At 37.4% G+C, this 27,622-nt stretch overlaps 1 long non-coding RNA gene across 2 annotated transcripts in view; it reads right to left on the bottom strand.

Moving 5' to 3' along the window:
• The window catches only part of LOC119523743, a 134,519-nt gene that overhangs the window by 35,572 nt on the left and 71,325 nt on the right, over window positions 1–27,622 (bottom strand). The window lies entirely within an intron of this gene.

The following is a 27,622-nucleotide window of genomic DNA, read 5'->3' as shown; positions in this document are numbered from 1 at the left end:
TTCAAAAATAAGTTAAGGGTTCAAATTAAAAAAATAAGTATAGAGCATGCTTAAGGGAAGAGGTTGGAAGGAAATAATAAAGAGCAAAAAATAGCAAAATAGAAAAAATAACACAAACCGGTACTTTCAAAAGCTAAACAAAATTGACAAACCCATTGCAAGCTGATCAAGGAAAAAAGTAGAAATATTCACATAAACAAAATGAAGAAAGAAAAGGGGAATGCAACTAGAGGTAGAATGGAGATTTAAAATATAAGAGAATGGTGTAAATAATTTTATGCCAATACATTTTTAAACTTAGAACAATATAATTTTCTGGAAAAGCACATTCCCAAATTGGTTCATGACATAGAAAACCTAATTAAACCAACAATTATTTTGAAATGAAATTCAATAAGAAATAAAACTTCCTCCTCACTAAACCCACAGTATCAGTTGCAGTTTACAGGAAAAGATAATATCCATCTTATACAAACATGGACAAAAATAGAAAAAGAAATAGATTCCATTATTCCTAAGGAACTAATAAAAATATGATACCAAAACAGAAAATTTCAGCACAATTGATGGAAATTATAAGCAAATCTAACTTACGGTGATAGATGCAAAAATCTAAATGATTTATTACAAAATACAATTCAGCTATGTATTAAAAACTCATAATTAACAAATAAATAAAAGTGTATTCTGAAAATTCAGGGATGGTTCAATGGTATATATCTTCAATATTATGAAACCTGCCATAATAAGAGATTAAAATGGTAAAACCAACAAAAGTAGGGAAAAAAGCATTCAATGAAATTAAAAACTCATTTATGATTAGTTTATCTACTAATTCCTATATCAAATATCATATTTAACAGTAAAACTTTAGAGGCCTTAAGACATCTATTTTTTACTATTACTCTTACTACACAACATTTTAATGAAGATCCTAGCCACTGCAGTTGCTCTACAAGTAAGAGGTATAAACACTGGAAATAAAAAGAAAAAAGTGTTGTTTCTCACGGAAAACATGACTGTCCATGTAGAAAATTCAAGGCAGCTACAAACTCTTAAGACCAACAGCAAAATTTCTGTATATAAGATAAACCATAAAAAAATGATGTTCCCATAATTCAACAATAACTAAATGGAAAATTAGAGAATAAAAAAGAATAAATATTTCATCTAGGATAACTAAATTTTTCAAGTACCAAGAAACATCCCTATTGTACAACATTTTCGAGATATTTAAGTATGCAGTTGAAAGACAAAAAGATGATATGATTGAATGTAGAGCCACACTGTCTTGTGGTGGTAAACACTAATAGCAAAAGATGTCTGTTTGCTTCTGATTAATTTATAAATTCAATGCAATTACAATAAATATCCTGACATGCAGAATTTGGCATTAGCTGAAATTTATATGGAAGAGGAAATGACCCAAAGACAATTTAAAAAAATAAAAGGATAAGTATAAAAACTGGTTCTTTTCCTACCAAATAGCAAGAATTATTATTTAAACATATGTTAATCAAAACCCTGGGGTAATGACAAAGAGGTAGACAAAAGGTTAATGGAATACAATAGAAAGCCTAGAAAGATGATAGAGCTATAAATAGATACAGATATACAGATGGATGAAAAATTGATGTTTCATAAAAATGACATTCAAGTTAGTGGGAAAATACTTGCTTATTGTAGAAGGTGCTTTCATATCTGTATGAAAAATAAAATCCAGTCATTATTACTCCAATTACAAAAGAAGTTTTCCAGATGGATTGAAGTCCTGAACGAGAAGGGCAAATCAATACAATTTTTAGAAGAAACTAAGAGAAAATAATTTCTGTCTTTATGGTAAGGAAGAAATACTTAACCAAGATGCAAAGTATCATATCCTATGAAGAAAAAATAAACTTCACTATGTTAAAATTTTTCAATTTTAAATGCCAAAAGAAACCATAAACAATGTGAAAAGACAAGCCCTGGACCTGGAGATGATATCTGCAATAGTACAGCCAACAAAAAAATATTGTCCAGAATATCTTTTTTTTTTTAAATCATGTAAGACAATAAGGGAAAAGTTAAAAATTCAGTAGAGAAGTAAACAACAGACAACTCTCAAGAGACCAAACCTGAATGGTCAATAAATATATGAAAAGATATTTACTGATCATCAAAGGAATTCTAGCTAAAATAATAATGAGATAAAACTACTTAACTATCAGATGGGTATTTAAAAAGAATGACCAAATAATACCAAACCTATCAGATGATTTAGAAAATATTCTCTCTCATACACTTCTGAGGAAATTTTAAATTGGTATAACCACTTTGGAGACTAATATGGCATTATCTAGTGAATTTCAACTGTGTTTCTTAGGAATTCTACCTCTATGTATATATCTTATGTATATATACTCCACTTTTGAAAACGTCAACTTCAATTCCACTCCAAAGAATTCACACTGATAAAGTTCCAAGGAGGCTTCGAGGAAGATGGCAGATTAGGAGACAGAGCAAAATTCTCCTCTGTCAAAACACTAGATAAAGGGCAGAAAGTGCTCCAAAACAGCAGTTTTAGGGTTCCACCGGCTGGACAGGGACTTCTACACCCATAGTGAGTGTGTACTTGGAGAAAGAGCGAGACTGCATGTAACACGAGTGTTCAGCCCAGAATGCTGCTGGGGAACGAGCAGTTGGAGCCAGCTGACGACCACTGAGGGGAGCAGTCTTCCACACCCCCAGGCACCCTCCTCAGCACTTGTCTTGGGTGATTAACCCTTTGCAGACCTGAGGCCAACAGCCCCTGTGCCAGGGACTGCCAGTTTGAGCAGGCAGACTAGTGCAAAAGGAGGCAGGTTTCCATGCCCTGTGCAGCCATCTTTGCAGTTGGCTGGGAGATAACCCCTCACAGCCCTATGGCCAAGAGCTTCCTTGAGGGAATTTGGGATTTGGCAGGCTTGTAATGGTGTCCACTCATCGTCCATGGAAGCCCGTGGTGTCCATTGCCTAGAGCCAACAGCATTACATGAAAGTGCCAGGAGCCCTCCCCCAATCCCAGGAACTCATGGGTGCATGGCTCACAGAGACTGTGGGGCATTTGAGCTGGAAGGTGAGCCACACAGCTCTGCAGCCCCAGAGAACTCCACCCACAGCCCAGGGAATGACCAGGACCACTGTGTCCTGGAGCAAACTCCCTGACAAACTGCACAGGGCATGCCCCGCACCCACAGGACACACGGAAAATTGTTGCACTGACTGGACTTCCACATGGTTTGGACCCTCACTCAGTGCATAGATGAAAGTGGGGAGAACTGGCTTGAGGGTAAGAGTGGCTCAGGAGTGCCGTATGCTGATAGGTCAGGGAAAGTACACTCCACCAAGCTGTAGCTCTGCCAAATTGCAGATAAATGTTCAAATAATCCTGCATACCCTAAAAGAACCCTATCAAGATAAGCAAATGCCAAGATGCCAAAACAACAGAAAATTTTAAGGCATATGAAGAAACCAGAAGATATGGATAACCCAAATGTCCAAAATAAAAAGCCAGAGAAGACACAGAACTTGGAGCAATTAATCAAAGAAGTACTCACAAACATCAATATTACGGCTCAGGATATAAAAGACATAAAGAAGACCCTAGAAGAGCATAAAGAAGAATTTGCAAGAGTAAATAAAAAAATAGCGAATCTTCTGGAAATAAAAGATACTGTTGATCAAAATAAAAATATTCTTGAGACACATAACAGCAGATTTGAAGACATAGAGGAAAGAATTAGCAAACTTAAGGACAGGCTGTTGGAATGTGAAAGCACAAAAAACTGAAAAATGTTAAATGGATCTCAGGGAAATGATGGACAGCATGAAGCACACAAATATAAGATTCACTGGTGTTCCACAAGGGGAAGAGAAAGGGGCTAGGAAGAGTATTCAAAGACAATGTTGGGGAAAACTTCCCAACCCTTCTATGCAAATTAAAAATGCCCAATGAACTCCAAATAGAATAAATCCAAATAAACACACTCTGAGAAATATTCTGATCAGATTTTCAAATGCTGAAGAGGAGAAAGTTCTGAAAGCTGCAACAGAGAAGCGATTCACCATATACAAGGGAAACAACCTAAGACTAAGAAATGACTACTCAGCGGGCACCATGGAGAGAAGACAGTGGTATGACATATTTAAAATTGTTGAAAGAGGAAAATTGCTAGCCAAAAGTTCTTTATCCAGCAAAGTTCTCCCTCAAAACTAAGTGAGAGCTGAATATTTTCATGGAAAAACAAATACTGAGAGAATTTGTTAACAAGAGACCTGCCCTGCAAGAAATACTAAAGGGAGCACAACCAACTGAGAAAAAAAAGACAGGAGAGCGAGCCCTGGAGAAGGGCAAAGAACTGAAGACTTTTAGTAAAGTTAACTTAAAGGAAATAAAGACAAAGAGAGGGAAAAATAGATCTGCCAAATAAAAACCAAAGGATAAGATGGCTGACTCAAGAACTGCCTTCACAGTAATAATACTGAATGTGAATGGATTAAACTCCCCAATTAAAAGATACAGATTGGCAGAATGGATTGAAAAATATGAACCACCAATGTGCTATTTACAAGAGACTCATCTTAGACCTAGTGACACAAAGAAATTGAAAGTGAAAGGATGGAAAAAAATATTCCATGCAAGCTACAGACAAAAGAAAGCAGGGATAGCATAATAATTTCAGATAAAATACTTTAAATTCAAGGATGTCTTAAGAGACAAAGAAGGACACTATGTACTAATAAAAGGGACAACTCACCAAGAATGAATAACAATCATAAATGCTTATACTCCCAATCAAGGTGCTCCAAAGTACATAAAGCAAACATTGGCGAAAATGAAGGAAGCAATAGATTTTTCCACAATAATTATGGGATACTTCAATACACCACTCGCTCCTATAGATATATCAACCAGAGAGAGGAACAATAAGGAAACTGAGAACCTACACAATGTGATAAATGAATTAGACTTAGACATATATAGAGCATTATACCCCAAACTACCAGGACATACATTCTTCTCTAGTGCTCATGGAACTTTCTCCAGGATAGATCATATGCCCAGCAGGGGCATAAAACAAGCCTCAGTAAATTAAAAAAGATTGAAATTATTCAAAGCATATTCCCTGACTACAATGGAATGCAACTAGAAGTCAATAACTATCAAAGAGCCAGAACATTCACAAACATTTGGAGGTTAAACAATACACTCCTAAACAATCAGCAGGTCAAAGAAGAAATTACAAGAGAAATTGCCAAATATCTAGACTGATTTTTTTTAAATTCAGTTTTATTGAAATATATTCACATACCATACAGTCATCCATGGTATACAATCAATTGTTCACAGTACGATCATATAGTTATGGATTCATCACCACAATCTATTTCTGAACATTTTCCTTACATCAGAAAGAACCAGAATAAGAATAAAAAAGTAAAAAAGGAACACCCAAACCATCCACCCCATCCCACCCTATTTGTCATTTAGTTTTTATCCCCATTTTTCTACTCATCCATCCCTACACTAGATAAAGGGAGTGTGATCCACAAGGTTTTCACAATCACACTGTCACCCCTTGTAATCTACATTATTATATAATGTTCTTCAGGAGTCCAGACTACTGGGTTAGAGTTTGGTAGTTTCAGGTATTTACTTCTAGCTATTCCAATACATTAAAACCTAAGAGGTGTTATCTATATAGTGCATAAGAATGTCCACCAGAGTGACCTCTCGACTCCATTTGGAATCTCTCAGCCACTGAAACTATTTCGTCTCATTTTGCATCCCCTTTTGGTCAAGAAGATATTCTCAGTCCCATGATGCCGGGTCCAGATTCATCCCTGGGAGTCATATCCTGTGTTGCCAGGGAGATTTACACCCCTGGGAGTTGGGTCCCATGTAGAGGGGAGGGCAGTGAGTTCACCTGCCAAGCTGGCTCAGTTAGAGAGAGAGAGGGCCACATCTGAGCAACAAAGAAGTACTCAGGGGGAGACTCTTAGGCACAATTATGTGCAAGTTTAGCCTCTCCTTTGCAGTAACGAGCTTCATAAGGGCAAGTCCCATGATGGAGGGATCAGCACATCAAACCCCTAGTCCCAATGTTTGTGACAACATCAACACCAGTCCAGGTGAGGAAGTCCAACACTTCTGCACCTTCCCCCAGCTCCTTGGGGTGGGGTGGGGGGAGGCTGTAAATATATTTTTTATTCTCTGCCCAAATTACTTTGGGATGTGCCTAGACTGATTTTTGATAAGGCCCCCAAATCCACTGAATGGGGACAGAACAGTCTCTTCAACAAATGAGGCTGGAAGAACTGGTTATCCATATCCAAAAGAATGAAAGAGGACCCTTACCTCACACCCTAAAGAAAAATTAACTCAAAGTGGATCAAAGACCTCAATATAAGAAACAGTACCATAAAAATCCTGGAAGAAAATGTAGGAAAACATCTTCAATACCTAGTATTAGGAGGTCACTTCTTAGACCTTACACCCAAAGCACAAGCAACAAAAGAAAAAATAGATAAATGGGAACTCCTCATAATCAAAAGCTTCTGTACCTCAAAGGAATTTGTCAAAAAAACATGAAGAGGCAGCCCACAGAATGGGAGAAAATATTTGGAAACCATGTATCTGATAAGAGAGTAATATCTTACATATATAAAGAAATCCTACAACTCAATGACAATAGTACAAACAGCCCAGTTAAAAAATAGGCAAAAGATATGAAAAGACATTTCTCCGAAGAGGAAATACAGATGGCCAAAAACACATGAAAAAACGTTCATCTTCACTAACTATTAGGGAGATGCAAATCAAGACCACAATGATATATCATCTCACACCAGTTAGAATGGCTGCCTTTAAACCAAGAGGAAACTACAAATGCTGGAGAGGATATGGAGAAATTGGAACTCTTATTCACTGCTGGTAGGATTGTATAATGGTACAGCTGCTGTGGAAGACAGTTTGGCGGTTCCTCAGAAAACTAGATATCAAATTACCCTATGATCCAGCAATTTCACTTCTCGGTATATACCCAGAAGATCTGAAAACAGTGACGCGAACAGATATTTGCACACCAATATTCACAGTGGCATTGTTCACAATTGCCAAAAGATGGAAACAATCCAAATGTCCTTCAACAGATGAGTGTATATACAAAATGTGGTATATACACACGATGGAACACTGCACAGCAATAAGAAGGAATGAGGTCCTGAAATATATGACAACATGAGTGAACCTTAAAGACATAATGCTGAGTGAAATATGCCAGGCACAAAAGGAGAGATATTGTATGTTACCACTATTGTGAACTCCGTGAAAAAAAGTAAAGTAAGTGTCTTATGGAAGATGCAATGCCTGAAGAGAAAAAGGCACTGGATTTTGAAAAACTGATTAAACCTACCAAGCTGAAAAATGCAGATCAAACAAGCAAATTATGTACAAAGATTACCTTATCTGTTATTTGCAAGAAAACCCCATCCAAGCATCTAAGCACATCATTATAAAACTACTGAAAATTAAAGTCAAAAGAAAATCCTAGTTCTGAAAAACAGATGTGTTACCATAGGAGGAAAATAAGACTGCCAGCTAACTTTACAACAAAATAAAATATTTCTTCAAAGAGCTAAAGGAAAGTAATTGTCAACCTAGAATTCAATATCCAATTAAGATATCCTTCAGAAATGAAATTAAACAAAAGCAGATATACACTAAAGAAACTACTAAAGGAAATTCTTCCGGCAGAAGAAAAATGACCCCAGAGGGAAGGCTAGAGAAGCAATAAGGAACAAAAAGCAAAAGAACAAAACAAAAACAAAAAACAATAGAAAGGGTAAATATATGGGTAAATCTAAATAAATAGTGACTGTATAAAATAACAGTGACAATGTCTTAGAAGGTTTTAAGTATAAACAGAATTTAAATTCGCATTGAGAACAACACAAAAGCAGGACAGTAAAAGGAGTTAAAAGTTTGTAAGGTCCTTGCATTTTTCAGGAATTCATAAAATTCCTAATTTATATTAGAGTTTGATAAGGATGCATGTTGTAATTCCTAGGGTAAAGTGTAAAGGAACACAAAAGAAGGCATACAAATGAACTAATAAAAGGTAATAAATGGAATATTCAAAAAGAATTAATCCAAAAGAAAATATGAAAGAAGGGCAAAGGGGACATACAACAATGAAAAATAGAAAACAAATAAAATGATAGTTTCAATTCTAAATATATCAGAAATCACAACAAGCAAATTTGAAAAAAATTCACCTTATGTTAACTACAAGGGACACAGATAAAACAATTCCGTATTTGTATGCATCTAATTAAATATGTAAAACACTCACTGCTATAAATACAAGGGGAAATAAACAAATCTACAATCATGGCAGGGAATTTAAATGTACCTCTGTTGTTAACAGAACAAACAAAAAGAAAATCAGGAAACATGGAAAAATTGAAACATCATGATTCACAACTGGACTTAATGGACATATGTAGACTTCATCACCCAACAATTGCAGAATGCACATGCTTTTGAAGTGCAACACTGACCATATACTGGGGCTAAAGTAAATCTCAACAAATTTCATAGGATTGAAATGGCATAGGATATATCCTCTGGACCAAAAGGAATTAAGCTAGGTATCAATAACAAGTATAGCCAAAAAAATCTCATATGTTTGGAAATTAAGCAGTACAATTCTAAATAACCCATGGGTCCTAGAAGGAATTACCAAGGGTACTAGAAAATATTTTAAACTGAATGATAATGAAAATACTACATATAAAACTTGTGGGATGCAGCTAAAGCCATTGTTAGAGTAAAATGCTACCCATGAAGTCATATGTATGAAAAGAAGCAACGCTGTTGATCAATGATCTAAGGATTCACCTCCAAAAATTAAGGGAAAAAAACTAGCAAATTAAATCCCAAGAAAGTAGAAAAAAGGAAGTAATAAACACCAGAAGTACTGAAATAGAAAACAACTGTTCAATAAAGAGGAACTAAGTCAAAAGTAGCCTTTGAAAAGACAAACAACATAAATAAGCCTCTGGCAAAATGAATCAAGAAAAAGTGGAAAACCTCAAATAATAAACATAATATTCAAGAGGACATGGCTACAGAAATTTCAGATGAGAGATATTATGAACAACTTTGTTAATAAATAGAATATGTAAAAACATGAATATGTGTTTAAAATTAACCACTAATTAAATTAACAGACTTCCCACAAAGAAAATTCCAGGCTCAGGAATTTTGTTCAAAGATTTAAGGAAGAAACAATATATGCCTTTCACAAATTCTTCCTGAGTGTAGGGACAAAAAAGAATTCTCCAACAATGCAGTCAACATTTCAATGATACCAAAACCTGACAATTTCACACCAATCTCTTCACATGAATATAGATGCAAAAATCCTATATAAGACATTGGCATATCAAATTCTGTAAAATATAAAATGAATAATATATAAAATGAATAATACAGCATAACCAAGTGGGTTTCTTCAGTGAACAAAGGGTTAACATTAGAGAAATCAATCAATTTAATTCACTCATTTCACAGAATAAAGGACTATCATAATAGACGCAGGAAAAACATTTGTCAATTTCAAAAGAATACTAAAGATGTTACTCATGATTTTAAAAATCATTGGGCAGCTAGGAATAAAAGAGACTTTCCTTAATCTGATAAAGGGTGTCTATAAGAAGACTACACAAATATAATACTTAATGACAAATTAATGAAAATTTTCTCTTGAGATTGGGAAAGAGACAAGCAAGCCTGCTATCACTTCTTGTATTTAACATTTTGCTACAGGCCATCTCAAGTGCAATAAGGCAAAAAATTAAGTTAAATAAGGACTGGAAGGAAAAATACAAGATGTTATTATTTTTAGATTGGCATGATTGTGTAAGTGGAAAATACCAAACAATAACAGATGCGCTACTAGAATTAATACAAGAATTGAGAAGAGTGACTGAATTAAAAAATCAATTGTTTTTCTATGCCAGCAACAATCAATTAGAGAACGAAATTTTAAAATTAGAGACTTTACAATAGCATCACAAAACTTCAAAAACCTAGGAACGGAGGGCGGGGCAAGATGGCAGACTGGTGAGCTGTATGTTTTAGTTACTCCTCCAGGAAAGTAGGTAGAAAGCCAGGAACTGCATGGACTGGACACCACAGAGCAATCTGACTTTGGGCATACTTCATACAACACTCATGAAAACGTGGAACTGCTGAGATCAGCGAAATCTGTAAGTTTTTGCGGCCAGGGGACCCGCGCCCCTCCCTGCCAGGCTCAGTCCTGTGGGAGGAGGGGCTGTCAGCTCCGGGAAGGAGAAGGGAGAACTGCAGTGGCAGCCCTTATCGGAAACTCATTCTACTGATCCAAACTCCAACCATAGATAGACTGAGACCAGACACCAGAGAATCTGAGAGCAGCCAGCCCAGCAGAGAGGAGACAGGCATAGAAAAAAAACAACACGAAAAACTCCAAAATAAAAGCGGAGGATTTTTGGAGTTCTGGTGAACACAGAAAGGGGAAGGGCCTGAGGCGCATATGCAAATCCCGAAGAAAAGCTGATCTCTCTGCCCTGTGGACCTTTCCTTAATGGCCCTGGTTGCTTTGTCTCTTAGCATTTCAATAACCCATTAGATCTCTGAGGAGGGCCCTTTTTTTTTTTTTTTTTTTTTTTTAATCCTTTTTTCTTTTTCTAAAACAATTACTCTAAGAAGCCCAATACAGAAAGCTTCAAAGACTTGCAATTTGGGCAGGTCAAGTCAAGAGCAGAACTAGGAGAGCTCTCAGACAAAACGCAATAATCCAGTGGCTGAGAAAATTCACTAAACACCACAACTTCCCAAGAAAAGGGGGGTGTCCGCTCACAGCCATCATCCTGGTGGACAGGAAACACTCCTGCCCATCGCCAGCCCCATACCCCAGAACTGCCCCAGACAACCCAGTGTGACGGAAGTGCTTCAAATAACAGGCACACACTACAAAACTGGGCGTGGACATTAGCCTTCCCTGCAACCTCAGCTGATTCTCCCAGAGCTGGGAAGGTAGAGCAGTGTGAATTAACAAAGCCCCATTCAGCCATCATTTCAGCAGACTGGGAGCCTCCCTACACAGCCCAGCAGCCCAGAACTGCCCTGGGGGGACGGCACTCACCTGTGACATAGCACAGTCATCCCTCAACAGAGGACCCGGGGTGCACGGCCTGGAAGAGGGGCCCACTTGCAAGTCTCAGGAGCCATACACCAATACCAAGGACTTGTGGGTCAGTGGCAGAGACAAACTGTGGCAGGACTGAACTGAAGGATTAGACTATTGCAGCAGCTTTAAAACTCTAGGATCACCAGGGAGACTTGATTGTTAGAGCCACCCCCCCTCCCTGACTGCCCAGAAACACGCCCCATATACAGGGCGGGCAACACCAACTACACACGCAAGCTTGGTACACCAATTGGACCCCACAAGACTCACTCCCCCACTCACCAAAAAGGCTAAGCAGGGGAGAACTGGCTTGTGGAGAACAGGTGGCTCGTGGACGCCACCTGCTGGTTAGTTAGAGAAAGTGTACTCCACGAAGCTGTAGATCTGATAAATTAGAGATAAGGACTTCAATTGGTCTACAAATCCTAAAAGAACCCTATCAAGTTCAGCAAATGCCACGAGGCCAAAAACAACAGAAAATTATAAAACATATGAAAAAACCAGACGATATGGATAACCTAAGCCCAAGCAACCAAATCAAAAGATCAGAAGAGACACAGCACGTAGAGCAGCTACTCAAAGAACTAAAGATGAACAATGAGACCATAGTACGGGAGACAAAGGAAATCAAGAAGACCCTAGAAGAGCATAAAGAAGACATTGCAAGACTAAATAAAAAAATGGATGATCTTATGGAAATTAAAGAAACTGTTGACCAAATTAAAAAGATTCTGGACACTCATAGTACAAGACTAGAGGAAGTTGAACAATGAATCAGTGACCTCGAAGATGACAGAATGGAAAATGAAAGCATAAAAGAAAGAATGGGGAAAAAAATTGAAAAAATCGAAATGGACCTCAGGGATATGATAGATGATATGAAACGTCCAAATATAAGACTCATTGGTGTCCCAGAAGGGGAAGAAAAGGGTAAAGGTCTAGGAAGAGTATTCAAAGAAATTGTTGGGGAAAACTTCCCAAATCTTCTAAACAACATAAATACACAAATCATAAATGCTCAGTGAACTCCAAATAGAATAAATCCAAATAAACCCACTCCGAGACATATACTGATCACACTGTCAAACACAGAAGAGAAGGAGCAAGTTCTGAAAGCAGCAAGAGAAAAGCAATTCACCACATACAAAGGAAACAGCATAAGACTAAGTAGTGACTACTCAGCAGCCACCATGGAGGCAAGAAGACAGTGGCACGATATATTTAAAATTCTGAGTGAGAAAAATTTCCAGCCAAGAATACTTTATCCAGCAAAGCTCTCCTTCAAATTTGAGGGAGAACTTAAATTTTTCACAGACAAACAAATGCTGAGAGAATTTGCTAACAAGAGACCTGCCCTACTGGAGATACTCAAGGGAGCCCTACAGACAGAGAAACAAAGAAAAGACAGAGAGACTTGGAGAAAGGTGCAGTACTAAAGAGATTCGGTATGGGTACAATAAAGGATATTAATAGACAGAGGGGAAAAATATGACAAACATAAACCAAAGGATAAGATGGCTGATTCAAGAAATGCCTTCACGATTATAACGTTGAATGTAAATGGATTAAACTCCCCAATTAAAAGATATAGATTCGCAGAATGGATCAAAAAAAATGAACCATCAATATGTTGCATACAAGAGACTCATCTTAGACACAGGGACACAAAGAAACTGAAAGTGAAAGGATGGAAAAAAATATTTCATGCAAGCTACAGCCAAAAGAAAGCAGGTGTAGCAATATTAATCTCAGATAAAATAGACTTCAAATGCAGGGATGTTTTGAGAGACAAAGAAGGCCACTACGTACTAATAAAAGGGGCAATTCAGCAAGAAGAAATAACAATCGTAAATGTCTATGCACCCAATCAAGGTGCCACAAAATACATGAGAGAAACACTGGCAAATCTAAAGGAAGCAACTGATGTTTCCACAATAATTGTGGGAGACTTCAACACATCACTCTCTCCTATAGATAGATCAACCAGACAGAAGACCAATAAGGAAATTGAAAACCTAAACAATCTGATAAATGAATTAGATTTAACAGACATATACAGGACATTACATCCCACATCACCAGGATACACATACTTTTCTAGTGCTCATGGAACTTTCTCCAGAATAGATCATATGCTGGGACATAAAACAAGCCTCAATAAATTTAAAAAGATTGAAATTATTCAAAGCACATTCTCTGACCACAATGGAACACAATTAGAAGTCAATAACCATCAGAGACTTAGAAAATTCACAAATACCTGGAGGTTAAACAACACACTCCTAAACAATCAGGGGGTTAAAGAAGAAATAGCAAGAGAAATTGCTAAATATATAGAGACGAATGAAAATGAGAACACAACATACCAAAACCTATGGGATGCAGCAAAAGCTGTGCTAAGGGGGAAATTTATAGCACTAAACGCATATATTAAAAAGGAAGAAAGAGCCAAAATCAAAGAACTAATGGATCAACTGAAGAAGCTAGAAAATGAACAGCAAACCAATCCTAAACCAAGTAGAAGAAAAGAAATAACAAGGATTAAAGCAGAAATAAATGACATACAGAACAAAAAAACAATAGAGAGGATAAATATCACCAAAAGTTGGTTCTTTGAGAAGATCAACAAGATTGACAAGCCCCTAGCTAGACTGACAAAATCAAAAAGAGAGAAGACCCATATAAACAAAATAATGACTGAAAAAGGTGACATAACTGCAGATCCTAAAGAAATTAAAAAAATTATAAGAGGATATTATGAACAACTGTATGGCAACAAACTGGATAATGTAGAGGAAATGGACAATTTCCTGGAAACATATGAACAACCTAGACTGACCAGAGAAGAAATAGAAGACCTCAACCAACCCATCACAAGCAAAGAGATCCAATCAGTCATCAAAAATCTTCCCACAAATAAATGCCCAGGGCCAGATGGCTTCACAGGGGAATTCTACCAAACTTTCCAGAAAGAACTGACACCAATCTTACTCAAACTCTTTCAAAACATTGAAGAAAATGGAACACTACCTAACTCATTTTATGAAGCTAACATCAATCTAATACCAAAACCAGGCAAAGATGCTACAAAAAAGGAAAACTACCGGCCAATCTCCCTAATGAATATAGATGCAAAAATCCTCAACAAAATACTTGCAAATCGAATCCAAAGACACATTAAAAAAATCATACACCATGACCAAGTGGGGTTTATTCCAGGCATGCAAGGATGGTTCAACATCAGAAAAACAATCAATGTATTACAACACATTAAAAACTCGAAAGGGAAAAATCAATTGATCATCTCAATAGATGCTGAAAAAGCATTTGACAAAATCCAACATCCCTTTTTGATAAAAACACTTCAAAAGGTAGGAATTGAAGGAAACTTCCTCAACATGATAAAGAACATATATGAAAAACCCACAGCCAGCATAGTACTCAATGGTGAGAGACTGAAAGCCTTCCCTCTAAGATCAGGAACAAGACAAGGATGCCTGCTGTCACCACTGTTATTCAACATTGTGCTGGAAGTGCTAGCCAGGGCAATCCGGCAAGACAAAGAAATAAAAGGCATCCAAATTGGAAAGAAGAAGTAAAACTGTCATTGTTTGCAGATGATATGATCTTATATCTAGAAAACCCTGAGAAATCGACGATACAGCTACTAGAGCTAATAAACAAATTTAGCAAAGTAGCGGGATACAAGGTTAATGCACATAAGTCAGTAATGTTTCTATATGCTAGAAATGAACAAACTGAAGAGACACTCAAGAAAAAGATACCATTTTCAATAGCAACTAAAAAAATCAAGTACCTAGGAATAAACTTAACCAAAGATGTAAAAGACCTATACAAAGAAAACTACATAACTCTACTAAAAGAAATAGAAGGGGACCTTAAAAGATGGAAAAATATTCCATGTTCATGGATAGGAAGGCTAAATGTCATTAAGATGTCAATTCTACCCAAACTCATCTACAGATTCAATGCAATCCCAATCAAAATTCCAACAACCTACTTTGCAGACTTGGAAAAGCTAGTTATCAAATTTATTTGGAAAGGGAAGATGCCTCGAATTGCCAAAGACACTCTAAAAAAGAAAAACGAAGTGGGAGGACTTACACTCCCTGACTTTGAAGCTTATTATAAAGCCACAGTTGCCAAAACAGCATGGTACTGGCACAAAGATAGACATATAGATCAATGGAATCGAATTGTGAATTCGGAGACAGACCCTCAGATCTATGGCCGACTGATCTTTGATAAGGCCCCCAAAGTCACTGAACTGAATCATAATGGTCTTTTCAACAAATGGGGCTGGGAGAGTTGGATATCCATATCCAAAAGAATGAAAGAGGACCCCTACCTCACCCCCTACACAAAAATTAACTCAAAATGGACCAAAGATCTCAATATAAAAGAAAGTACCATAAAACTCCTAGAAGATAATGTAGGAAAACATCTTCAAGACCTTGTATTAAGCGGCCACTTCCTAGACTTTACACCCAAAGCACAAGCAACAAAAGAGAAAATAGATAAATGGGAACTCCTCAAGCTTAGAAGTTTCTGCACCTCAAAGGAATTTCTCAAAAAGGTAAAGAGGCAGCCAACTCAATGGGAAAAAATTTTTGGAAACCATGTATCTGACAAAAGACTGATATCTTGCATATACAAAGAAATCCTACAACTCAATGACAATAGTACAGACAGCCCAATTATAAAATGGGCAAAAGATATGAAAAGACAGTTCTCTGAAGAGGAAATACAAATGGCCAAGAAACACATGAAAAAATGTTCAGCTTCACTAGCTATTAGAGAGATGCAGATTAAGACCACAATGAGATACCATCTAACACCGGTTAGAATGGCTGTCATTAAACAAACAGGAAACTACAAATGCTGGAGGGGATGTGGAGAAATTGGAACTCTTATTCACTGTTGGTGGGACTGTATAATGGTTCAGCCACTCTGGAAGTCAGTCTGGCAGTTCCTTAGAAAACTAGATATAGAGTTACCATTCGATCCAGCGATTGCACTTCTCGGTATATACCCGGAAGATCGGAAAGCAGTGACACGAACAGATATCTGCACGCCAATGTTCATAGCAGCATTATTCACAATTGCCAAGAGATGGAAACAACCCAAATGTCCTTCAACAGATGAGTGGATAAATAAAATGTGGTATATACACACGATGGAATACTACGCGGCAGTAAGAAGGAACGATCTCGTGAAACATATGACAACATGGATGAACCTTGAAGACATAATGCTGAGCGAAATAAGCCAAGCACAAAAAGAGAAATATTATATGCTACCACTAATGTGAACTTTGAAAAATGTAAAACAAATGGCTTATAATGTAGAATGTAGGGGAACTAGCAATAGAGAGCAATTAAGGAAGGGGGAACAATAATCCAAGAAGAACAGATAAGCTATTTAACGTTCTGGGGATGCCCAGGAATGACTATGGTCTGTTAATTTCTGATGGATACAGTAGGAACAAGTTCACAGAAATGTTGCTATATTAGGTAACTTCCTTGGGGTAAAGTAGGAACATGTTGGAAGTTAAGCAGTTATCTTAGGTTAGTTGTCTTTTTCTTACTCCCTTGTTATGGTCTCTTTGAAATGTTCTTTTATTGTATGTTTGTTTTCTTTTTAACTTTTTTTTCATACAGTTGATTTAAAAAAGAAGGGAAAGTTAAAAAAAAAAAAAAAAAAGAAAAGAAAAACAAGGAAAAAAAAAGATGTAGTTCCCCCTTGAGGAGCCTGTGGAGAATGCAGGGGTATTCGCCTACCCCACCTCCATGGTTGCTAACATGACCACAGACATAGGGGACTGGTGGTTTGATGGGTTGAGCCCTCAACCACAGGTTTTACCCTTGGGAAGACGGTTGCTACAAAGGAGAGGCTAGGCCTCCCTATGGTTGTGCCTAAGAGCCTCCTCCCGAATGCCTCTTTGTTGCTCAGATGTGGCCCTGTCTCTCTAGCTAAGCCAACTTGAAAGGTGAAATCACTGCCCTCCCCCCTACGTGGGATCAGACACCCAGGGGAGTGAATCTCCCTGGCAACGTGGAATACGACTCCCGGGGAGGAATGTAGACCTGGCATCGTGGGACGGAGAACATCTTCTTGACCAAAAGGGGGATGTGAAAGGAAATGAAATAAGCTTCAGTGGCAGAGAGAATCCAAAAGGAGCCGAGAGGTCACTCTGGTGGGCACTCTTACGCACACTTTAGACAACCCTTTTTAGGTTCTAAAGAATTGGGGTAGCTGGTGGTGGATACCTGAAACTATCAAACTACAACCCAGAACCCATGAATCTCGAAGACAGTTGTATAAAAATGTAGCTTATGAGGGGTGACAAGGGGATTGGGAAAGCCATAAGGACCACACTCCACTTTGTCTAGTTTATGGATGGATGAGTAGAAAAATAGGGGAAGGAAACAAACAGACAAAGGTACCCAGTGTTCTTTTTTACTTCAATTGCTCTTTTTCACTCTAATTATTATTCTTGTTATTTTTGTGTGTGTGCTAATGAAGGTGTCAGGGATTGATTTGGGTGATGAATGTACCACTATGTAATGGTACTGTAAACAATCAAAAGTACGATTTGTTTTGTATGACTGCGTGGTATGTGAATGTATCTCAATAAAATGAAGATAAAAAAAAAAAAAAAACCTAGGAACACCTGAAACTATTAAACTCCAACCCAGTAGCCTTGACTCTTGAAGACGATTGTATAACAATGTAGATTACAAGGGGTGACAGTGTGATTGTGTAAACCTTGTGGATCACACTCCCTTTGTCCAGTGTATGGATGGATGAGTAGAAAAATGGGGACAAAACCCAAATGAAAAATAGGGTGGGATGGGGGGGTGATTTGGGTGTTCTTTTCTTATTTTTATTTTTTATTCTGATTCTGATTCTTTCTGGTGTAAGGAAAATGTTCAAAAATAGATTGGGGTGAAGAATGCATAGCTATATGATGGTACTGTGAACAGTTGATTTTACACCATAGATGATTGTATGGTATGTGAATATATCTCAATAAAACTGAATTTTAAAAAAAACCTAGGAACAAATGTAATGAAAAGTATGAAAGAATTCTACACACTAAACTATAAAATATTACTGAAACTGAAGAAGACCTAAATAAATAAAAAAGTATACCACGCCACCCTCATGGGTGATGTAGATACTTTTGTCCCCTAATTGATGTATAAATCTGCAATCCCAATTGAAATTCCAGGAATGGGTGTGTGTGTGTGTGTGTGTGTGTGTGTGTGTAAATTGGCAAGATAATTCTAAAATTTATAATGGAGAAATCCCAAGACCCAAAACAAGCCAAGGCAATCCTGCATAAGAAAAACAAAGTTAGAAGGTCACTCATAAGTATCATGCTTATTATAAAACTACATTGATAGTATGGTATCACTGCAAGAATAGACAAATAGCCAATAGAAAATAACAGAGAGTCTAGAAATTGACTCAGAAATATATGGATACTTGACTTATGATAAAGTTGGCATTGCAACATTGTGCGAAAATTGTGGCCTTTATAATAAATGGGAAAAATTTATTACTGAATTACCTCACACCACACACCAATATCAGTTAAAAAAGAATCAAGAGGCAAAATAATAAAATGTCCAGATAAAAAAAGTTGGAGGATATCTTCATGACCTTGTGATAGACAGCAATTTCTTAAACAAGAAAAGGTTGATGAATTGGGCAACATGAAAAAGAAACAAAACAGTAATTTCATCACCAGTAACATTAAGAGAGTAAAATGTCAAGCCAAAGATTGGTAGAAGATATTTGAAATACATGTAAGATCAAAGGGCTTGTATCTGAAATCTATGAAGAACTCCTACAAAATCAGTAAGAACAAGGCAGAAAACCCAGTAGAGAAAAAGAGCAAAAGTCAAACAGGTACTAAACTAACAGGGATGCCCAAATATCCAGTTAGAGTATGAAAAATGCTCAATATCATTAGTCATCAAGGAATTGCAAATTAACACCACAGTGAGTTAAGACTACATACTGGAATGGTTAAAATTAAAACAACTGATAATACCAAGTGTTGGTGAGTATGTGGAGCAACTGGACAACTCATCCACTGCTGATGGGGTGTAAATTGATAAACACTTTCGAAAACTGTTTGGCAATATCTACCAAAGCTGAACATCTGCATACCCTGACCCATCAATTCTATTCCTAACCATGTGTCCAACAAAAATGCATATATGTGTGCCCCACAGACATATACAAGAATGTTCATAATAATAAAAAGACAAAACAAAACCTGAGAATACAGAAATCAATCGGTACTAGAATGTTAAATCAATTCAAAGGAATGAAAATTAAGGAACTATGACTACCCCAAATTACATATGTTTGATACGAATCTCACAAACTACTTAATGTTGAGAAAAAGTAGCCAGACCCAAATGAGTACATTCTATATGATTCCATTCACGTGAAGTCCAAGAAAAGCAAATTAATTATGGTGTTAGTAATTGGGAGAGTTCTTACCTTTGTGGAGGCAAGGTTAGTGACTAGAAGGGAGCAAGAGGGTCCTTGTGGGAATACTGTCTGTGTTCACTTTTTGATCTGGGTGGTTACACATGTGGGCTGACTTTGTGAAAATTCACTGAGCTCTACACTTGGCTATTTTTTATCTGTACTATAGTTCAAAACCTGTTACTGGAATGAAAATAATGGGCAATAATAACAGGGAAGGGTCAGAGCTAAAGCATTCTAAGGTCCTTGTGTTTTGTTCAGGAGTTAGGGAGAAATATTGATTAACGTTAGCCTTTTCAAGTCAAGTATACATGTCAAAATTTAAGATTAAGAATCAATAATCTCTTCCCTACTTAGGAAGCCTGGAGCAAATATATTTCTCCTTTATTGCTACATTACTCAGTCACACATTGTTTTAGAAAAATAATTGAAATCTGCACAAAAGGCTCATTAATCCTTGTTTGTCAGAAAAATGAATACATAAAATAAGCAGAATCCCTTCCCCCACATACACACACCCAAACTCCCTATAAAGAAACTTGCTACATAGAGCTAATGAGGTTCACCAGTGTAATAGTCTCAGAAGGCCAAATTTTTAAGTTTATGTTGTACAAGCATACATATTTTAGTCCTTTGCAGATCTTCAAGACTGTCTAATCCCTCCAGGAGAATATTCCCAAAATCCAGATGCTGAATTTGGGGTGTGGCAGGACGGCTGATTTCCGTTCTCTTTGCACTGTCTTTTATGCATATATAACACATATCAAGCTCCCCTTGACTTGTTTGTGAAGGAATGTAGAATAGGCAAAGTAGATTCTGGAACAGTTATTAACCCACTTTTTCATTTTGTGAAGTCACTACAGTGGGGAAAAACTAGATATATGAGCTGTTTCAAGCAAAGGAAGCCACAATGACCTTTTTAGAGTTACTGAAACAAAGAATTCAGATTAAGGCAGAAAAAGATCTAAAATATAAACAATTTAAGTTTATTTTACGTTGTGATACAACTGAAGCTATTACTATTAAGTAATTAACAATTTATTAACTATCACTATTCCCTACATTGGCCATATTTTATGACATTCCTCAATTATTTAAAACCTTTTTCCCCAACTGTGATGTTCACACAATGCTGCCTGAAGGTCACGTCCGTAGGACAGACTCTTATCATAAAATAATTCAACAGCAAGAGAGTTCTTATCTCTTTACAAACAAAAGGAAGGCACAACAGAGAAGTTTGTCAATTAAGAGAGACAGCAGAGTCCAGTCCAATTTAATCTTTACTTGAGACATTTGCTTCATTCCAATTAGTTACCTATCCAAAGCTATTTCTTGGTTCACCAGGTTATAAATTCACCTTTAAGATCACAGTCTAAAGTATTTACAGATCCCATCTGAATTGAATAATAACACTTCTGTATTTTAAGTATTTTAATCAAAGTGATTAGCTTTATATTTTTCTCTAATAAAAGCTGATTCCCTTATTAAAGAGAGACTCCTTTCCAGTTTCATATTTTTCTTTTCTTAAAAGGAGCACTTCCACATGCATCTGCCCCCTGCCCCTTGTTGCTTTTAAATACCATCTTCCTTTAAATTTGACTCTGCAGTGACTCTGCAGATGTCAAACCACGAATATCTTCTGAACTATTTACAATGTATGCATAACATTTTTTTTTTCAATTAAAGCACTTTCTTTTTTAGAGCCCTAATAGATTATTAAGGGCACACGACCAATATTTAGTCATTTTGATAATGAATAGTAAGTAGAAAGAGGTATATCATTTTGATGTTGGTTAATCTTTCTTTGACATTTACCTCCAACCTGGAATGGTAAAATCTTTTTAGCTTAGAAATGAAATATAGTAATTATATTAGCAAATCCAGGAAGATCAATATAGTAGCTTGTAACTATCAGGGTGATATTTTTAGATTTAATTTTTTAGTGGTTATTATTTTCATATGTCTATCTATCTCTGACAACAAAAGAGCAGTCTGTGCTTTATAGCTGTATCCCTTGATTTTGTTCTCGAGGTGGTCCAGGTCAAATATTATTTTTGGTGTCAGTGACCACCAGGAACATACCTGTAGTTGAACAAAGCTGTGTTTGCTGGCTCACTGTAATGAGGAAGACAGTGCAACATTGGAAACCATGAGACATCTCAGTGAGAGCATATCAGAAGGGACTTGTTACAGGATGTGGGCCTGTGTTGGGTAATTTGGGGGTAGGTTGAAGGAAGCATATTTTTCTCTAGATTGGCTACCCTCAGAAGGCAAGGAAAAATCTATGATTGGGTATCTTAATTTTTATCTACAAAGTAGGCATTCTAAAGGACAGACTTTGGGCTGGTAGAGGATACATACAAATTTATTTTTTATGGCTGGAACATGATACATGAAATAGATGCAAGGAACTCTTGGTGAGTGTGGCAGGCATGTCAAGGGGAGTGGAGGGAACGAACAATGATTTAGCACTGGAGAGCATGGGAACCTATTATTGGATCAGTGTTGGAAGGACCTGGAATGGACCCATCCAGTGAGTTTGAAGTCATATCCTTTCTGCTGAATCTTTTTTTTAAAAAAAAACTGAACATCATCTCTTAGTATAAAAATGATATTAGATAATAAATAAGAATTAATTTTCTTGAGTATGATCATGGCATTTTTGTTATATGTATTCTAAGTCTTTGCAGTTTTTCTGGAAAAGCAAATGGAACACTTATTGCATGGAAAGTTCTATACCTCCACATCAATCTTTCATGGGAAGGCAAGCTTTATTTCAAAGCAACCTGAAAAGAGCACTTAGAGGGACCACAACTACAGACTGGTAGAAGGGAGCACAAAGTTTCATGTCTAATTGTCAAGACCTCAGTTGAAAATCACACCAATCAATAGGAACTGATTATCCAATACTTACTCAGTTTCCATTTCAAGGGAAAACTAAAAAGGTAGGCTTGAAGGTACCTGCAGTGTCTTTGTTTCTTAAACATGTTCCAATTTCAGGACAGAGGACACTATTGACAGATCTGCTAAATTTTTAAATTCAGTTTTATTGAGATATATTCACAAACCATATAATCATCCACAGTGTACAATTGTTCACAGTACCATTATATAGTTGTGCACCCATCACCACCAATTTTTGAACATTTTCATTTCCACAAAAAAATAAGAATAAAAATTAAAGTAAAAAAGAATGCCCAAAACATCCAGAGCCCCCTATTATTCATTTACATTTTGTCTTCATTTTTCTACTCATCTGTCCATACACTGGATAAACAGAGTGGGAACCACAAGCTTTTCACAATCACACTGTCACCCCTTGTAAACAATATAGTTATGAAATCGTCATCAAGAATCAAGGCCACTGGGTTATAGTTCAACAGTTTCAGGTATTTCCTTCTAGCTATTCCAATACACTAAAAACTAAAAAGGGGTATCTTGTATAGTGTACAAGAATGCCTTCCAGAGTGATTTCTCGACTCCATTTGAAATCTCCCAGCCACTGAAAATTTATTTTGCATCATTTCACTTCCCCCTTTTGGTCAAGATTTTCTCAATCCCATGATGCCAGGTCCAGATTCATCCCCAGGAGTCATGTCCCACGTTGCCAGGGAAATGTACACCCCTGGGAGTCATGTCCCACGAGGGGGAAGGGCAGTGAATCCACCTGCCGAGTTGTCTTAGAGACAGAGGCCACATCTGAGCAAAAGAGGTTCTCTGGGGGTGACTCTTAGGCACAATTTTAAGTAGGCTTAGCCTCTACTTTGCAGTAACAAACTTCATAAGGGCATGCCCCAAGATCAAGGGCTCAGCCTTCTAAATTGGCAGTCCCCAGTGCTTGTAAGAATATCATTAATTCCCCAGGTGGGGAAGTTTAATATTTCTACATTTTCCCCCAGTCCCTCAAGGGGGCTTTGCAAATACATTTTTATTCTCTGCCTAAATTACTCTGGGATGTATCAGGGCTTCACACTAACCTGTACAAACCATCAGATTTCACTCCCTATTCAAGGTTTCATGTAATTATGGTGTTCAAATAAACTGACTATACAAGTTGAATTATATAGTGTTACAAAAACTATAGATTGTGCACCTAATAAACATCTTTTCCTTTGGTCTCACACAGAAGTTGAAGTTTTTTAAAACTCCGTCAATATTATTCTTTACCCCTTAGTCTGATTTACTTTAGTCCTAACCACGTCCACTTTGTTCATATCTCTAATTGAACTCTGAACTCTTTTTCAGACTCTTTAACATTTGCTGTATGGGGTAATGCTGACATTCATAGCTACTGGACTCTGGCTCTGAGTCTCAGGTATCACACAGATACCAAAAGTTCCAGAGACTGACCAGGTTATACACAAAGAGCTCAGCATCTCAGAATTTCGAGATAACCATTACAACTCAGAAACAGATGTAACTGCTGTAAGAGTTTACAATCTAGGAACATTTACAATAAGCCTTCCCCTGATAACCTATGCTCTCAGACTCAGTTCTCAGAGTTGGCACATGATAGTCCATATTTGTCAGGCATTATAATGCTTGTCTTTTCATATCTGGTTTATTTCACTCAATATACTGTCCTCAGTGTCCATTCACCTAGTTGCATACCTCACAACTTCATTCCTTCTTGTAGCAGCTCAATAATCCCTTGTACGTTGTGCTGGTTTGGATATATTATGTCCCCCAAAAGCCATATTCTTTAACACAATCTTGTGCAGGCAGATTGATTAATCTTTTTTATTAGGGTGTGACCTCTTGATTGAATATTTCCATGGAGATTCGTCCCAGCCCATTCAGGGTAGGTCTTAATTAGTTTACTGGAGTCCTATAAAAGAGCTCACAAATAGAAGGAGCTCAGAACAGCTGAGAGGGGCATTTTGGAGAAAAGCTAAGAGCTGACACTTGGAGATGCTTGGAGACATTTGGAGATGCTAGCCTAGAGTTTGCTCCGGAGAACTAAGACAGGACCCCCGATGCTCAGATGCACAGGAGCTGAAGAAGCTAAGAGAGACAAGTCCAGAGACATTTTGGAGAAAGCCATTTTGGAAACCAGAACCCCAGAGCAAAGAATCAGTAGATGCCAGCCACATGCCTTCCCAGCTACGGAGGTTTTCTAGCGCCATCGGCTGTTCTTCAGTAAAGGTACCCTATTATTGATGCCTTAGTTTGGACACTTTTATGGCCTTAGAACTGTAACTTTGTAACCAAATAAACCCCCTTTATTTTGCATAACGACAGCATTAGCAAACCCGAACATATGTATACACCGCAGTTCATCATTCTGTTCGTCAGTTGATGTACCCTTAGGCCACCTCCATCCACTGCAAATCGTGAATACTGCCGCCATAAACCCCATGGTGCAAATGTCCATTTGTATCCCTCTTTTCAGTTCTTCCAAGTATATACCCAATAACAGGGTTGTAGGACAATATGGCAACCCCATGCTTAGCTTCCTATGGAACCACCACACTGCCCTCCAGATGGGCTGCACCATTCTACTTCCCCATCAACAGTGATTAGGTACATTCCTTTCTCCACATTTTCTCCAGCACTTGTATTCCTCTGTTTATTTTTTAGATGCTTTTATTCACACACCATACATTCCCTCCTAAGTAAACAATCAATGGTTCCCTGTATAATCACATAGTTATGCATTCACAACATCTATATGAGGACATTTCCATTTCTTCCACAAAGAAAAAGGAAGAAGAAGAAAAAATGATAACTAAAAAGTAACAAAAGAAAAAATAAAATGAAAATAAAATACAATAAAAAGGTCAGACAACTACATCAATGCCAAGAATCCCATCCCCCTCCCTTGTATTCCCCTCTTAAAGACAAACAGTTAGCTTCGGTATATTGCCTTTGTTACAATTAATGGAAGCATGTTACAGTGCTACTGTTAACTATAGACTCTAGTTTGCATTGATTTTATTTTTCCCCAACATCATCCCATTTTCAGTACCTTGCAAAGTTGACATTTATTTGTTCTCCCTCATGTAAAAACATTCTTATATTTGTACATTTAATCACAATCATTGACCACTCTAGGTTTCACTAAGTTATGCTGTCCCAGTATTTATCTTGTAGCTTTCCTTCTGATGCCCCGCATGCCCCAACCTTCCTCTTTCAACCTTACTCACAGTCATCTTTGTTCAGTGTACTTACATTATTGTGCTACCATCACCCAGTATTGTGCTATCCATTTCTAGATCTACACAATCAATTTTGTTGAACATTCTGTACTCCTTCAGCATCAAATGACTGATCTTTACCCTCTTTCTATCTCCTGGTATCTTCATTTCTACATGCTTCTCCAAACCTCTCTCTCCGGTCTTTTCCTATCTGTCTGCAGCACTCCCTTTAGTATTTCTTGTAGAGGAGGTCTCCTGTTCACAAACTCTCTCAGTGTCTGATTATCTGTAAATATTTTAAACTCTCCCTCATATTTAAAGGACAGTTTTGCTGGATATAGGATTCTTGGTTGGCATTTTTCTCTTTCAGAATCTTGAATATATCATACCACTACCTTCTCACCTCCATGGGTTCTACTGAGAAATCTGCACTTAGTCTTATTGAGCTTCCCTTGTATGTGATGGATTTATTTCTCTTGCTGCTTTCAGAATTCTCTTTGTGTTTGACATTTGACAATCTGATTAATAAGTGTCTTGAAGTAGGTCTATTTGGATCAATTCTGTTTGGGGTATGCTGCACTTCTTGGACCTGCAATTTTATGTCTTTCATAAGAGTTGGGAAACTTTCATTGATTATTTCGTCTATTATTCTTTCTACCCCCTTTCCCTTCTCTTCTCCTTCTGGGACACCTATAACACATATATTCATGTACTTCATGATGTCCTTCAGTTCCCTGAGACCCTGGTCATATTTTTCCATTCCTTTCCCTATCTGTTCTTCTGTGTGTAGCATTTTAGATGTCCTGTCCTCTAGTTCAGTAATCCTTTCTTCTGCCTCTCCAAGTCTGCTGTTGTATGTCTCCATTGTGTTTTTCATCTCTTCTATTGTGCCTTTCGTTCCCATAAGTCTGCCATTTGTTTTTATCAAGCTTACGAAACCTTCCTTATGGTCACCCAGTGTCTTCTTTATATCCTTCATCTCTTTTGTCACATTTTCTTTTAACTCGTTGATTTGATTTAGAAGATTTGTTTGAACATCTTTAATTAGTTGTTTCATCTCTTGAATCTCAGTTGAGGTGTTACTTTTTTTCTTTGACTGGGCCATGTCTTCATGTTTCCTGGTATGGTTTGTGATTTTTTGCTGTCTAGGCATCTGATTTTCTTGATCAGTTTATTCTGGAGGTTGTTTTCTCTCTTTTGCCTTGGGTTTTCTTGTTAATTTTCTTTGATCTCTATTTCTTTGTTTCTCTTGCTGGCCAGTTGTCAGATTGGCTCTGCCCTCCACCCCCGTCTTCCCCCAAAATCAGGCACCCACTGTGGCTTGCCACAGAGATAGGAGGTAGGTACTGGGCACCCCAGTAAGTCCACTGTGTGTGGTAATATAGATCTGCTGGCCTCCAGTGGTGCTCTGTTTTCTGCTGGTCAGCAAGACCTGGGTTTGTTTTAGAGCCCCACTTTGACAGTTCAATTGACAGTATTTCTCAGTCAACACTGGGCTGGGTTTCTGTGCAGGGCATGTAGACCAGCTCCCATGTTCCTAGTAAAGGGTCTGGGTTCCTTGAACTTTCCAGACTATCCAGCAGATGGTGCTTTCAGTAACTTAATTGTCCTCAGAGGCTGCTTTGCCTCTGAGCCCAGGCTTTGTATGACCCTGCAAGGCTGAAACTGTGGGATTCCTATGCCTTTACTTCACCAGCC

Source organism: Choloepus didactylus, chromosome X, assembly GCF_015220235.1.
Source record: "Choloepus didactylus isolate mChoDid1 chromosome X, mChoDid1.pri, whole genome shotgun sequence".
NCBI classification, from domain to species: Eukaryota; Metazoa; Chordata; class Mammalia; order Pilosa; family Megalonychidae; genus Choloepus; species Choloepus didactylus.
This window is presented reverse-complemented; position numbering and strand designations above follow the sequence as displayed.